Source organism: Chinchilla lanigera, unplaced genomic scaffold (genome assembly GCF_000276665.1).
Source record: "Chinchilla lanigera isolate Chin_1 unplaced genomic scaffold, ChiLan1.0 scaffold00007, whole genome shotgun sequence".
Lineage (NCBI taxonomy): Eukaryota > Metazoa > Chordata > Mammalia > Rodentia > Chinchillidae > Chinchilla > Chinchilla lanigera.
In genome coordinates this window covers 15,779,532-15,792,909 of record NW_004955408.1, presented here as the reverse complement: position 1 = coordinate 15,792,909, position 13,378 = coordinate 15,779,532, and the positions used below count along the sequence as shown (strand labels likewise).

Genomic DNA, 13,378 nt, shown 5'->3' with positions numbered 1-13,378 from the left:
ATATCCTTGCCAATTTTTCAGAGTGTTCTGCCCTTGTATCTATAAATATATCATGTATCATTATTTACTTTTGCCTTTTTCATATTTGATGTTTTTCGTACCCACTTTCCCAGGCTCATAAAGGTCCTGTAAAAGTACTTTTGGTGAATACAATGCTTCAATGATCAGGAAATAGTCTAAGGATTGAAGCAGAATGTCTTCTTATTCTTGCTCCAACCTATTAATGAAAATAAGAGAGTGATGATTAGATTCACTCCCACAAACAGCCAGACTCGCTCCTCACCCCTCAGTTGAACCGCTGAGAAGGACTCCATCTTGCTCCCTTTTCTTCCACTGGGCTATGTGTATTTGTGTTTTTCCCTTTTCTTGCACAGAAGGTGAGACTGGTTCATTTCTCCTTCATTGTTAAGAACTCCATACCATGGAGAAAAATGTGGCTGCAGATATTAAACCACCCTTTATTTCATTGAAGGCTCCTAAGCTACAATTGCATCCAAATGATGTGCTACCATCCTATAAACAAAATCATTTATTTTGACTCATCAAAGAGTCACATAATGTTCTAGAATTCAGTCTCATATGCCCAAACCTGCCAAAGTTTTCTCCATCCACCAATTTGCATGGAAGCTGCTTAAGGGTGAATACGGAAGATAAGTAGAACTCTTAGCAGCTTACTCCTTCTCGTACCCCCAGTTTCCACCTCCATCACCTCCTCAGCATGGGAAGGTTGTATTTTCCTGATCTAGGGACAATACAAATTCCTGCAGAAGCTGCCATTTTAAAATTTGTATCACTGGTCAGTTAATCTGTGGTTCAGCATGACATTCTTTTAAAGTATGAATTTAAAATATAATGTTTCCTACCCCATAATCAACTTCAGTTTATTTCCTAAATATATAACATATATTCTCAAATCAAATTTTATCTTTCTTCAGTCACTTAAATATTTATATAGCCATAGTTTAAATTATATAAACATATAAATATAGCTTCAATGTGTATGTTTATACATGTGTGCACTAATGTGTTTATGTGTGTAAATATCACAGAAGAATGGAAATTATATATGTAATGTGACTTGATAAAATGGATGGAAAATGAAGTTTTAAGAGTTATCATTGGTGTGGATAAATCAGGAAGCAAATACAACAGCCTCCACTTTTATTGTTTTTTTCTGTTGCTGTTGTTTTGTTTTTTGAGACAGGGTCTTGTGCTTTATAGTTCAGGCTGGCCTTCAATTCACTATGTAGCCCAGGCCGGCCTTGAAATCGCAGCAATCCTCTGGCCTCAATGTCCCACATACTGGGATTACAGACATGCGCCACCATTCCTGGCTCTACTTTCATTAGCTTTTAAGTTTTAGGAAACGCTATACAAATACATTTACAAAATCTACTATAACTAGTGTCTTACATCATGCATTTCAGCAAGCATAGGTACTTCAAATAAGCATTAATTTCATAGTGTCTGTAGCGAGAAGAACAGGCTGGGCAATGCTTCAATCTGCTCTCAAGGAGAACATCTCTTTTCAGGAATAGAGACTAATTCTGTCTAGAAGAATCCCTCTAGGACCTTAATTCATCTTTTCTCCAGAGCACTGCTAAAGTGTGCCTAATAGAGCTTTAATTCTATGACCCAAATCTTACTAGTTTAAGGAAGAAAATGCTGTATTGCAAAGAAATTTTCAAATTCTCTAATTCATAGAGAAAAAAAATGACTACTCCAACAGATATCATGGATAATGCCAAAGTATATTTTAAACTCTCTCTTCATCTCTCTCTGTCTCTGTCTGTCTCTGTCTCTGTCTCTCTCTCTGTCACACTCTGTCTCTCTCATCTCTTAGATACATGTACCCAGTTAAGTTTTCCTTAATGGGAGGCGATATATTACATTATTTGATTTGCTTTACCTGTTCACAGCACCTCCTATACTAACAAATAAATAATGCAATCATGATGGTATTGTTTTACTATTGTTACTCCTATCTGATTAATAAAGAGGGAAATCATACTGAGTGAAATGGTAAGGGATAGGGACTACTTGCTTAGAATGAAAACCTTGTTCCAGAATTGCACCGTATTTTTCTGTGTCAGTACTCACTGGATGCTGAAACACTAGTCTAATTGATTATTTCAAATTAACATATTGGTGAGGGATTTTTTTCACATTTAGGAATGTCTACTTAGTCATAGGGAGGTAAAATAGAACAAAGAAATTCAGAGTACATGCTTGCGAGCAAAAAAGGACTAGGTTTACTTTGTGTATTCAAGTATTTTTTCTGTTACTTAACTGTTTTATGGTCTTAAACAAGTTACTTTACCTTGTTAAGCCTCAAAATTCTTATGTTTAAATAGAATTAATACTATGACTCGTGTGATATTTATGTAAAATAGTAAGATAACACATATTAAGTGTTTAGCAAATGGCTGACGCATAGCCTTGAAAATACATCCATTAAAATCGTTACTCTGTAGTGATCACCACTAGACATAACAACAGCTCTAAACATGCAACTAAAGCTTGAATGTACACATACTACTGCAATGGATTTTATTTAATGGGGGATGAGAAAAACTAAAAGAAGATGTTTTCCAAGAAGAAAAATAATGAGCCCCTATATTATAAATGAACTTTTTCTTCTCTGCAGCTCTCCCTGCTGAGGTCTAAATTAAAGGGGCTGATGCAGGATCTGGGATTGCTTCCAGATTTTTCTCTTAAAAAAGATCTTCCCTCATTCAAGGTTGGCTGTTTCTTTCTCTGGGATTCTTTGGTGGGAAAACCTTGTACTCATAGTTAAGCTCTTTAGGAACCATAAAGTCTGACCATGCAGTTTTCTCTGCACTTGTGAACTTGTGAACAGGAGAGTGCCGGGGCAGAAATAAACTGACAATGACTCAAGAAAATTGATTTAGCTTTTGTGTGGGCTGACAGCAACATAAACTCGAACTTCTGATGAAAGGCTCCAGGCTGAATACAACAACTGGATGCAGAAGTCGGAGGTTATTCCTCCTCCTGATGCCTTTTAGTATTTTTTTAAAAGAAAAAAGAATGAAAATTTTAGAGGAGGAGAAGTGAAACTGAAATTAATCTTTGGTCAATCATTTTAAAAGAGCATTTTTCTCACCTGAGTAATAATATCTCAGAAGCAGAGAAGGTTATGTGGGTTTCATTGCTTGAAAGATGCAAAACTTTGTAATAAAACCGTCTATCCAAGAGCTTAGACCAGTGACGTCAACATCTCCTGGAGCTTTCCAGAAATAAAGGTATGGGCATCTACTAGATTCCCAAATCAAAATCTATTTTTGAACAAGTTCTATAAGAGATTCATACAAATATTAAAATTTAAGGATTTCAGTCACATAATAGTGAGGTTGGTCACCTTTCATCTCAGCTGTGTTTTTGGTTTGCATGTGTGTGAATGCGCAGCCTAATGCCCTTTTTAAAACTGCAGATTCCATGGTTCCTGCCCCATCTCTTAATGCGAATCTGTGTTGTAAATTAAATTATTCACTTATATTTTCAGTATATAGTTGTATGCATAATTGGAATTTAGGTATTATTATAAATATAAGCTCAACTTCAACTCAGTAAAATTGATTTCCTTTAAGAATAAAAGAAGCTCGTAAAACAAAATTATTGGATAGAAATTGTTCAATAAAAGTTTGCTTACAATCACATAGAAGAGTCTCAGTATCTTAATTTGATACCTATTTTAAATGTTCGCCAAGCTGAAGGTTAATTATGTGCATGGAATTTTGCGTTTTCATCTAGGTATTTTATATTCCCATAGATGTAAAAAAGCTCTATGCATATTGGGGGAAAACCTAGTTATTGCACTCTGCCACGAGAGTAAAACAACAAATAATTGCATGAGAAATAGAAATCTTGCATTTTTTCACTGATGTATCTTTAATAACATTGAACGAAAAGTATCAAAAAAAAAAAAAAATACAGGTTGTAGCATAAGTATGCCAAGTTGGAGACCAGTCTGGACAACTGAGCAAGACCTTGTCTCAAAATGAAAAATAAAAATAAAGAGTTGGAGACATAGCTCATTGGTAGAGTGTTCTCATATTTAATCTCCAGGACCACAAATACAAGTAAGGTAGTTGAATTAAAAAGTAAAGAAAAGCTCATTATCTATGCTTAAAGTACTTTTAAATCAGAGATGTTTCACTTTTTAATAACATTAATTTTACTAATATTTTGGATACAGTTTTGGTTAACATATTTTAGATATGCAATGAATCATATTTATATATCAAAAAATCAAGTACATGTCGCAAAATTATGGTAATAGATTCACAGAAGATACAAGGGTATTCATAACAATTTCATTAATAGTGGCCAAGAACTGCAAACAATACAAATGTCCTCCAATAAGAACTGAATTAGTACATTGTGATTTAAAAATATGTACATGCCATAAAATAATACTTTATATCTGTCCATTAAAAATTGTTGTATATTGGATTTTTTTCTTTGTTAATATTACCTTTAAACTGTTTATACCCACTTCTTTTTTTTCTCCAGGTTTTGATTTTTTGAAACAGGGTCTCACTAGGTAGCCCTGGTTAGACTTCATTTCCCTATGTAGCACAGGCTGGTCTTGAACTCACAGTGATCCTCCTGCCTCAGCCTCCCAAGTGCTGGGATTACAAGTATGCAACACCATGCACAGTATCATATATAAGGAGTGGAAATATATACACATTTTTTATACCTCATAAATCTCTATTACTTCTTTAGCCACACTCACTTTGATTCTCCTGCTCCCTAGTAATTGCATCAGGCTGTAGAGTCCAAGGGCAACCCCCTGCTGCAAAAGCAACCTTCACACAGGACGTTCTCGTTCCTTACATCCTCATATTACCTGAGAGTTGGTCACATTGTTCCAGGAACAAGACCAAATTGTACTAGCTTTGCATATACTCTCTTCTCTGCCTGCAACTTTTCCTTTCCTCTACCTGCCAGCCCAATGTTTGGAATGGTTTATTTTGGACAGGGTTTCTTAAGTAGTAATATCATTGCATGAGAAGTAACAGCAAGAACCAATAAATGAGATTATATCAAATTTAAAATGTTTCTGTAGAACAAAGGCATCAATTGATAGAATGAAGAAGATAGCCTACAGAATGGTAAAAAATGTTGCTAGCTATTTTTCTGACAGAGGACTAACATCTAGAATATATGGAGTAAAAGAAAATTAGACCACTTAAACAAAAAGCAATCATGAAATGGTCAAGTGAAATGAACAGACACTTCTCAGAGGAAGAAGTACAAATGGCCAACAAACATATGAAAAACTGTTCAACATTCCTGACTATTAGGAAAATGCAAATTAAAACAATGTGAAGATTCCATCTTACTGCAGAAAGAATGACAATCGCCAAAAAAAAAAAAAAAAAAAAAAGAAAAAAAAAACAATAAATGCTGGCATGGCTGTGGTGAAAAAGGACACATTCTACATAGTTGGTGGGAATGTAAGCTTATCATATGAATTTCAGCACAAATGGCAGGCCCCCCGGTCATGCTTGTCTTACCTCTATTACTTGCCAGTTCCTCTATTTTTATGCTCTACACAGTTCACTGAATTTTCATAGTGTTAACCATAATGTGTGTTGATTGATTTGCCTATTATTTCTCTTATCTTCTATTATTAAACTACATATTCCATGAGTGTGTATTTAATGAGAATTTGTGGTAAGAATTATATTTTAATATTGGGTTTTCCTCAGATAAATAACAATACTTAAGAAGCCACCATTAAATATTAATTATGTTATAGAAGGAACTTTAAAGACTTAAATTCTTCTCTCATTTTAACTTAAACACAGATGTGCCTATAATTATCTTCCTTTTACAGATGAAGATACACAATTACAATTAACAGTAGATGCTTTCATTTGCTAAAATCAAAACTGTAACCATTATAATGAAAGGCCCTGAAAAACAATTGGAACCAAGGTGTGTTTTACTATACATTTATCAAACAATAAAAGCATCAAAAATAAATGGTCACTTTAGCTCAGTTTCCCTTAAATTACCTTATGTCTGATCTCAATAAAGGAAATGGCCCCTTCAGCATAAAGTTAGTAACACTCAGATTCTATAAACTTGCCATGGCAAATGACAATGATTTGATCGCTGCTTCCTGAGGGGTAACAGCAAAGCATCCAATTTACTTAACGGATGTCCTAAGCTTCTCATTCAAACTCTTCCTCTGGAAAACAATACAGTGGCAAGAGTAGGACACACATACAAAACAGTTTATGTTAAAGGGTGCTCTTCAGCCTCTGTAGGTGGAACATTTGGGGAGAAGGTGCAGGAGCAGGTAGTGTAGTAGAGTTTATCTTCTCAGAAGGAACAGAGAACCCAGTTCCATCTTCCCAGGAAAACTGGGAGTTATTGAAAGACAGTGGTTAGTGCACAGAACTGAGGTGCCAGTAGATCTTTCTGTAGAACCCATCAGTGGCCTCTGGCTCTCTGTCCTTCTCAGGGAGTATGTGTACTGATGCATGAAGAAGGCTGCTGAGAAGGCTGCTTTATGAATGCTTGTGTACACCTGAGTGTTATGTGCAAAGCAGGTGGGATTAGGGCAGGAAAGAAAAAACATCTGAGAGCAAATTGCCCTAGTCTGGATGACTTCTTGATCTCATATCTAGCTTAATTCTTTGATATTAGGCTAACAGCTAAAAATAAGTGTGTCTATACAACTTCAACAATTATCCAACATATATATTCAAATATTTAAAATGCAAACTGTATTTTATTAACAGTCACCCATGACCCATATCAAAAAAAGTCTGTGTGGTTTTATTACCTAAGATGGATTTTTATTACAAGTATCAGAACATTCATGCTAAATTGGGAAGCATTGGCACATATACAGACTAAGGTAAAATGACCATGAAGGTGCTTAGCTCTATTTACATCTTCAGATTGTTTTTTGTCTCTTCTATCCTCCAAGGTGTCAATTGCAAACCAGACTTAGCTTGACAATGTTGTTACACCCTTCCTTTGAAATCTGGGTAGAGCTCTTCTTGACTCCACAGCTCTTACATTCCAGATGCCAGTGAAACCAGCTTCATATGGATGAGGCCAAACTTGGCTGCCAGCTAGAGTGGTAGCCAGGCCTCCTTGCACCACTGCAGTGGCCTCTGTATGCCAGCATGTTTAGGCAGAGTGAAATGAATCCTAGGGAAACAATTTCCTAAGAAACCTTTTTTGGCTTGGCTTTCACGCCAGTGATTTTCCTGAAATGGAAGGTACTCTTTAGCCTGCAATGGCTTGGGTTTTTCTGATTCTGAGACAGCCTGAAGGCATCTTTCTTCTTGATGCTGTGCAAAGTACTATGTATCTTTTTAATGGTTTTAATCTCTTCAACAACCACACCTCCTTTGTGGTTTTTTTTTTTTTTGTTATTGCTGTTGTTTCTTGGTACTGGGAATTTAACTTAGGACCCTGCACTAACCAGGAAGGCACTTGTGCAGTTGAGCTATAACCCAGACCCACTCACATGTCTTTTGCCCCTAACTTCATTTGTGGAGGTTTCTGGGCCAAAATTTAAGTTTCTCTAATTTTTTGGCCTATTGCTTATGCCTACTTCTCACTGCAAATCTGGCTGCTAGCAGCGAACAGTACCCATGCTACAGTCTGAATGTGGAGCTGTCTTGAAATTTCTTCCACCAGATTAGCTGTTCTACTTCTTTTAATCTCTATCTCCTGAAAAATCTCAGGACATGAGAAAAATTAAGATAGGTTTTATGCCAATATAATATAGATGATCTCTAGGACAAATGGCAATGGAGTCTATGTTTCCAACTGAAACCTCTTGAGCCTAACCTGTGCTGTCTACATTCCTATCAATATTCCAGTCTTTTAAATCTCAACCAGAATCACCCATCAAGCACTGCTCAAAACTTTCTAAGTTTTCTGTAGCTTGCACCTCCAAATTTCTCCAAACTTATCCCACAAATCAGTTCCTCATGGTCAGTTATAGTCACAGGAATGACACCACTTCTTTGGTTCCAATTTTCTGTATGGGTCAGCTTTCCCACTACTGAGACAAAATTTTGGGCCCAGTGCCCAAAATTTAAAGGAGCAGAGGGTTTGCTGATGGTTTTGTGCTTCAGCACTTGATTAGCTGGCTCTAAACTAGAAAAACACAGTGGAAGAGCATAGTAGAAGAAAAGTGCTTCTGTCATGTTAGCTGTGAAGCAGAGAAGGGAGGAGCTGAGGATAACAATATACCCTCCAAAGGCATGCACATAGTGACACACCTCTTGCAACCAGGCTCTGTCTCCTAATAGGACAGTCAGCCATGAACTCATTCACAAACTCCATGATCCACTCATCTTCCAAAAGCCCTATTTCTGAATGTACAAGACCTTTGAGGGGCATTTTTGAGCTAAGTAATAGCTTTGAATTATGACTAGCCTATATTGACAACACAGTGATAAGTCAGTTGGGTGGAATTCTCTGCTTCAAAACACAAGCTGACTGCATTTATGGCTGTGTTCTGACTATAAAACCTAAAACCAATCTTCACCATAAAAGATATGCAAGCCATAAAAGAATTTCAGAGAAGGATATAATTATTTATAAATTTATAAATATAATTATTTATATCCAAGTCACAGTTCTGAAAGGAAACACTTTGTATATCTTCACTTACATGATGACTGCTGTGATTAAGAATGCATGACATCCAACACACATTCAAAGTTGAAACTGAGTACAATCCAGTCAGTCTTAACCTTGGCTGAATACCTGGTGGGCTTTGTGAAAAAGTAACATCCAGTGCAGAAGGTCAACTGCTTAATATACTGATTTAATTGGTCTAGGGTGGGACCAAGACATTGGTTTCCAACTAATTTGGAGGTGCAGAAGGAACTAAGAGCTACTACAACAATTTGACAGAACCATGTGGGCTTTCTTTTCTAAAAATAAATAAGCACTTGGGTAACTGCCCTTAGGCAAGTCAAATGTCAAATCTATATCAAAATATAGTCACAATTCAAAATAGCACCAGCCTCAATATTTATGTGTTAGTGAGTTAACCCTCTTTGTCCTAAAACAGCTTGGGATACCTGTCCCTACAACAGAAGATGACTTAAATGTCACAGAAGCATAGCATGAAAAGGCATTAAAGTATATAATTATAAAGTTTTCCCCACTTTAATGTACTTGCAACATATCTATTTTTTTAAGGGAGAAGTCTCAGTTTATTTGTAATTTGTCTTTAACCACTCTTTCCAATGCACTAAATTATTTAGGAAGGAGAGCAATAATAAAATCAATACATCTGCTAAAGAAAAATATATAATAAAAACTTGAAAACATTTTAATTTTATTGCATTTACTTGGTAATTATCTTCTATTATGAAAATTCTGATGAACTGGCCAGTATTATTACTTTCATTAAATCTATTAAACAAAATGATTACATAAAAAGACACAGTAGTTAGTATTGTGAAAAAATTGGATAAGTGAATGACTAGATGTCATTTAGAGGTGGCAAAAAAAGAGAGTGACTAGCTAAATTTTTGAAGCAATGGTCTATAGCTTTAGATTTTCTAGTCCTTTAATTAATCATTTCATATTTGATATTCTTTTATGTATGACATTTCCAAATTGGAAGAAGTCCAAAGTACAATGCTAATCTAAGAGCACCTCTTGTCTAATTAAGGAGAAAAACAAATATGTGAACAGTGAGAAGGTAATGCTTAAAAATATGCAAGATAATAATAAAATATTCTCACATGCTAGAGCATGACTAATGTCTGTCTGTTAACACATCCTACTTAACATTGTTATACCTATCAGTGTGACTCCATATTCATTTCCAAATTTCAGTTTCTGTAAGAAAAGTATTTTTTTCTAGAAATATCTGTGATTATTCACAGACATCTCCTATGAGCTAAGCAGTATTCTCAGAAATTAAAATTACTAATTAAAAAAAAAGTTCTGTCCTCCTTCCTCCAAGTCGGGAGCACTTTAATGTCAGGGTAACTGTGCAGGTATAAGGTTATGAGTTTACCTAAGTGCCACCTCTTTCCCAGACCTTTCCTAGTGCCCCCCAGTTCCATACAAGGCCTTGTCTGTCTCCCAACTCCTTCTCCTTCAGGAAGCAAGTCTGCTTTCCTCTGCAGCTATGATATGCCAAGGTCTACAAAGCATAGAGCTGTTGCTGAAGTAGAGCCTGGTCAACAGGGACCCATGAAGGGAGCCCCAGGCAGAAAGCAGGCAGCAGGGCAGCAGGGACAAGGGACACCTGGCAGTCACCTGAGAAGGTCACACAGCATGCTGCACAAGAATCCACAGAAATTACCCATGTGCTTAGCAGTGGAGAATAGGGGCTGGGGTCAGGAGGGATAGAAGTGTGAGCCTTCCATTTCAAAACCTGGTTTCTAAGACACGCCATTATTATTATTAGGTGTGACAAGTAGGTGGTGATACTGTTAGAAAGTTATATATCCTCCTTGAAGTACTGAGGGCTACTTGACAGCACACATGAGATTTGCTGTTTAAAACTCTAAGAAGAAAGGAAGAATGTAAACATTCTCTATGCGCTTGTAAATGTTGGACTTAGACATTGTGTACATAGAGGTTTATTATAGCATGCTCTTTATATTGTGCATCTTTATGACTTCCCACTATTAAAAAAAAAAAATTGAAAAACGCCCACTGTCCTGGAGGAAGACTGAGAAAAATCAAACCAGTTTGTTAATTTTGGCTACCTTGTAGATACTAGAATGATGGAATGTGGAGGGGGGGATTATTTTACATCTTAACATATGTATAACTGGTTATAAATTTGTATTCCTTTTGTAATTCAAAGAATAAAGAAATATTTATTACTTAAAAATTTCTGTCTCTGAGGATGAATAAAACTTAGCAGTCTATGAATGCAGTTTTGATCCAGGAATTCTGGACCATTTCTTAAAAAGACTCAATGAAATTTGAAATAATTCTGATTTGATCCCAAATCTGAGCATATTTTACGTCAGTGCTTTTGTTTCACAGGTAAATAAAAAGTTTATATAATATAAGCAGGCTTTTTCATTGTTTAGAGATTTATGTTTATATTTTTTATTATACAATAAGATTGGAAGACTTAAATTATTGTGTGTTCATAACATGGAGAGAGTGCCTCAGTGGAAAGACCAGGTGATTTACTTTTTTTGAGGTATGTATCATTTCCTTCTTCAATAACCTACAACTCTAGTGCATAAATTGTGAAAAGGGTTCCCCTGAGATCCATACTTCTTTTTGTCTTCTCTGCAATTATCTTTTCTAGCCTTTCCAACATCACTAGGTAAATAATCACCAATAATACCAGAGCAAAACACTGAAGAGTTCACTATCAATACAATTAGTTATATATGCTCTCAAACTGAAAGAAATCCCTATTTGGCTAGGAAATTTAATGTGATCATTATATGTCAGCATTATTAAAAAATTAACTAGATAATCATCGGGTTTTAAAGGTATTATTCTACAATACTGGATAACATTTTCAAGTGTCCCATATAAATATTTAGAAAAGGGATTTCTGAGTAATACGTTAGGTGCTTGTTAACCTTATATGATATTGTCAAATTGTTCTGTAGAGTAGCTATATACCTTTGTTTTATTCCCAATAGCAATATGTGAGCTATCAAGTTACCTCACATTCCTACTGACATTTGATCTTTCACTATTTTTAAAATTTTATCTATTCTATTGCATATGTAGTGAGGTCATATTGTGGTTTTAATTTAAATTCATCTGATGACTAATGGTAAGAGATTCATCTCTTCATGCGTTTGACACTTCAATAACTTAGATGAATCTCAAAGGTGAACTGTATGATTCTATTTATAAGATGTTTTTGAAAAAGAGAGTCTTCAGTGATTAAAAATAGACCAGTTGTTACAAGGAATTAAAGATGGAAGAAGGTACAAATCAACTAAAGGGGAAAAGAATGAGGAAGCTTTTTGGGGCAGGAAATAGGGTAGTAAATACCTATAAGAATTTACATGTATAAACAAGTGTGGTGTCTACCTATAATGCCAGCACTTGGATGGCCAAGACAGGCTGATTATGAATTCTTCCCAACCTGGGCTACATGGTGAATTCAAGGCCAGTCTAAAGTACATATGGAGACCCTCTTGCACCTGCTAAAAGCCACAAACACATGTGTGTTAAATTTTTACAACTGGACCCTAAAAGATACCAATTTTGTTTGTTTAAAATTTAATACTATTAATCTGTAAACTAAATCATTTATTTTTTGCAATATTCTCTGACATATATTCTTCCAAAATGTCCTGATACTAAAAGATGACCTAAATGAACCAATAATTTATCTATTCACAATCTCCCTGGGAGAAAGATTTTTAAATTTTTTTATTTTTAGACAGCTTCTGGCTATATTGGTTTGCTTGCCCAGGCTGGGTTTAAACTTTTGATCTTTCTGCCTCAGCCTCTCAGAGTGCAGGAATTACAGGCATTTGTCCCAGGTCCAACTACAAATATACTTTTTTTAACACTCTCTATGAGAATCCTTTAACATTTTAAAGCAATCAATTAATGTCAAAATAATCTGTTTAGAATTTAGAGATCAGCTTCACTATTTAATAGCTGCAAAGCATTTAAGCCTGCAAAACTAAGCCTCTATAAACACATTAAATAAGTAAGTGCAATGATTTCATTACTACCATACAATCCTTACTCCTTTCAAATAATTGATATAATACCAGGGTCAGTGACCAGTTCTTGGTCTTCCTTTGTTATAGAATGACACTAAATTTTGAGAAAGCTAAAAATTAGCAATTCAGTTATTTGTCAAGTAAATGAAAATTGGTAAACTGTAGCACTCAGAAATACTCAAATCATACAGGTACACCTTTTCCTTAAGAATTAAACTAATGGCATTAATATATGTAGTATTTCCCTTACTCAAGCCTCTGATGAGAAATAAAATTCACTCTATTGCTATGGCTCTGAGGACATGCATTCAGAACTGTGCATCTCAGATTCTGCCTCCTGACACTTTCATCCTTGGGAACGCTTTTGCAAGCATCTGGCTTTTTTGTTTTAAGTTCTTAAATTATACAAAGCTATTGTTCTTTTCAGGGCCCTTGTGTCTGCTATTCCCTATGCTTATTGTCATCATAACTATGGGAGCTGGTAGCTAGGTTCCCCCTCCCCTTATTTAGAGCCTCAAACTCCTTGGGTTCATTTATTATTATTATTATTATTATTATTATTAATTTTGGCACTTGTAGGTATTGAATTGCACATGCTAGGCAAGCACCCTACCATGGAGACACATCCCCAGAATCCAACTTCTTTTTGTAAATCTAAAAAATTATTTCAAATTATTGTGTAT

General features: G+C 35.4%; 1 protein-coding gene across 2 annotated transcripts in view; it reads right to left on the bottom strand.

Moving 5' to 3' along the window:
- The window catches only part of Gabrg2 (gamma-aminobutyric acid (GABA) A receptor, gamma 2), a 90,961-nt gene that overhangs the window by 64,212 nt on the left and 13,371 nt on the right, over positions 1 to 13,378 (bottom strand). The gene's annotated exons all lie outside the window — the stretch shown is intronic.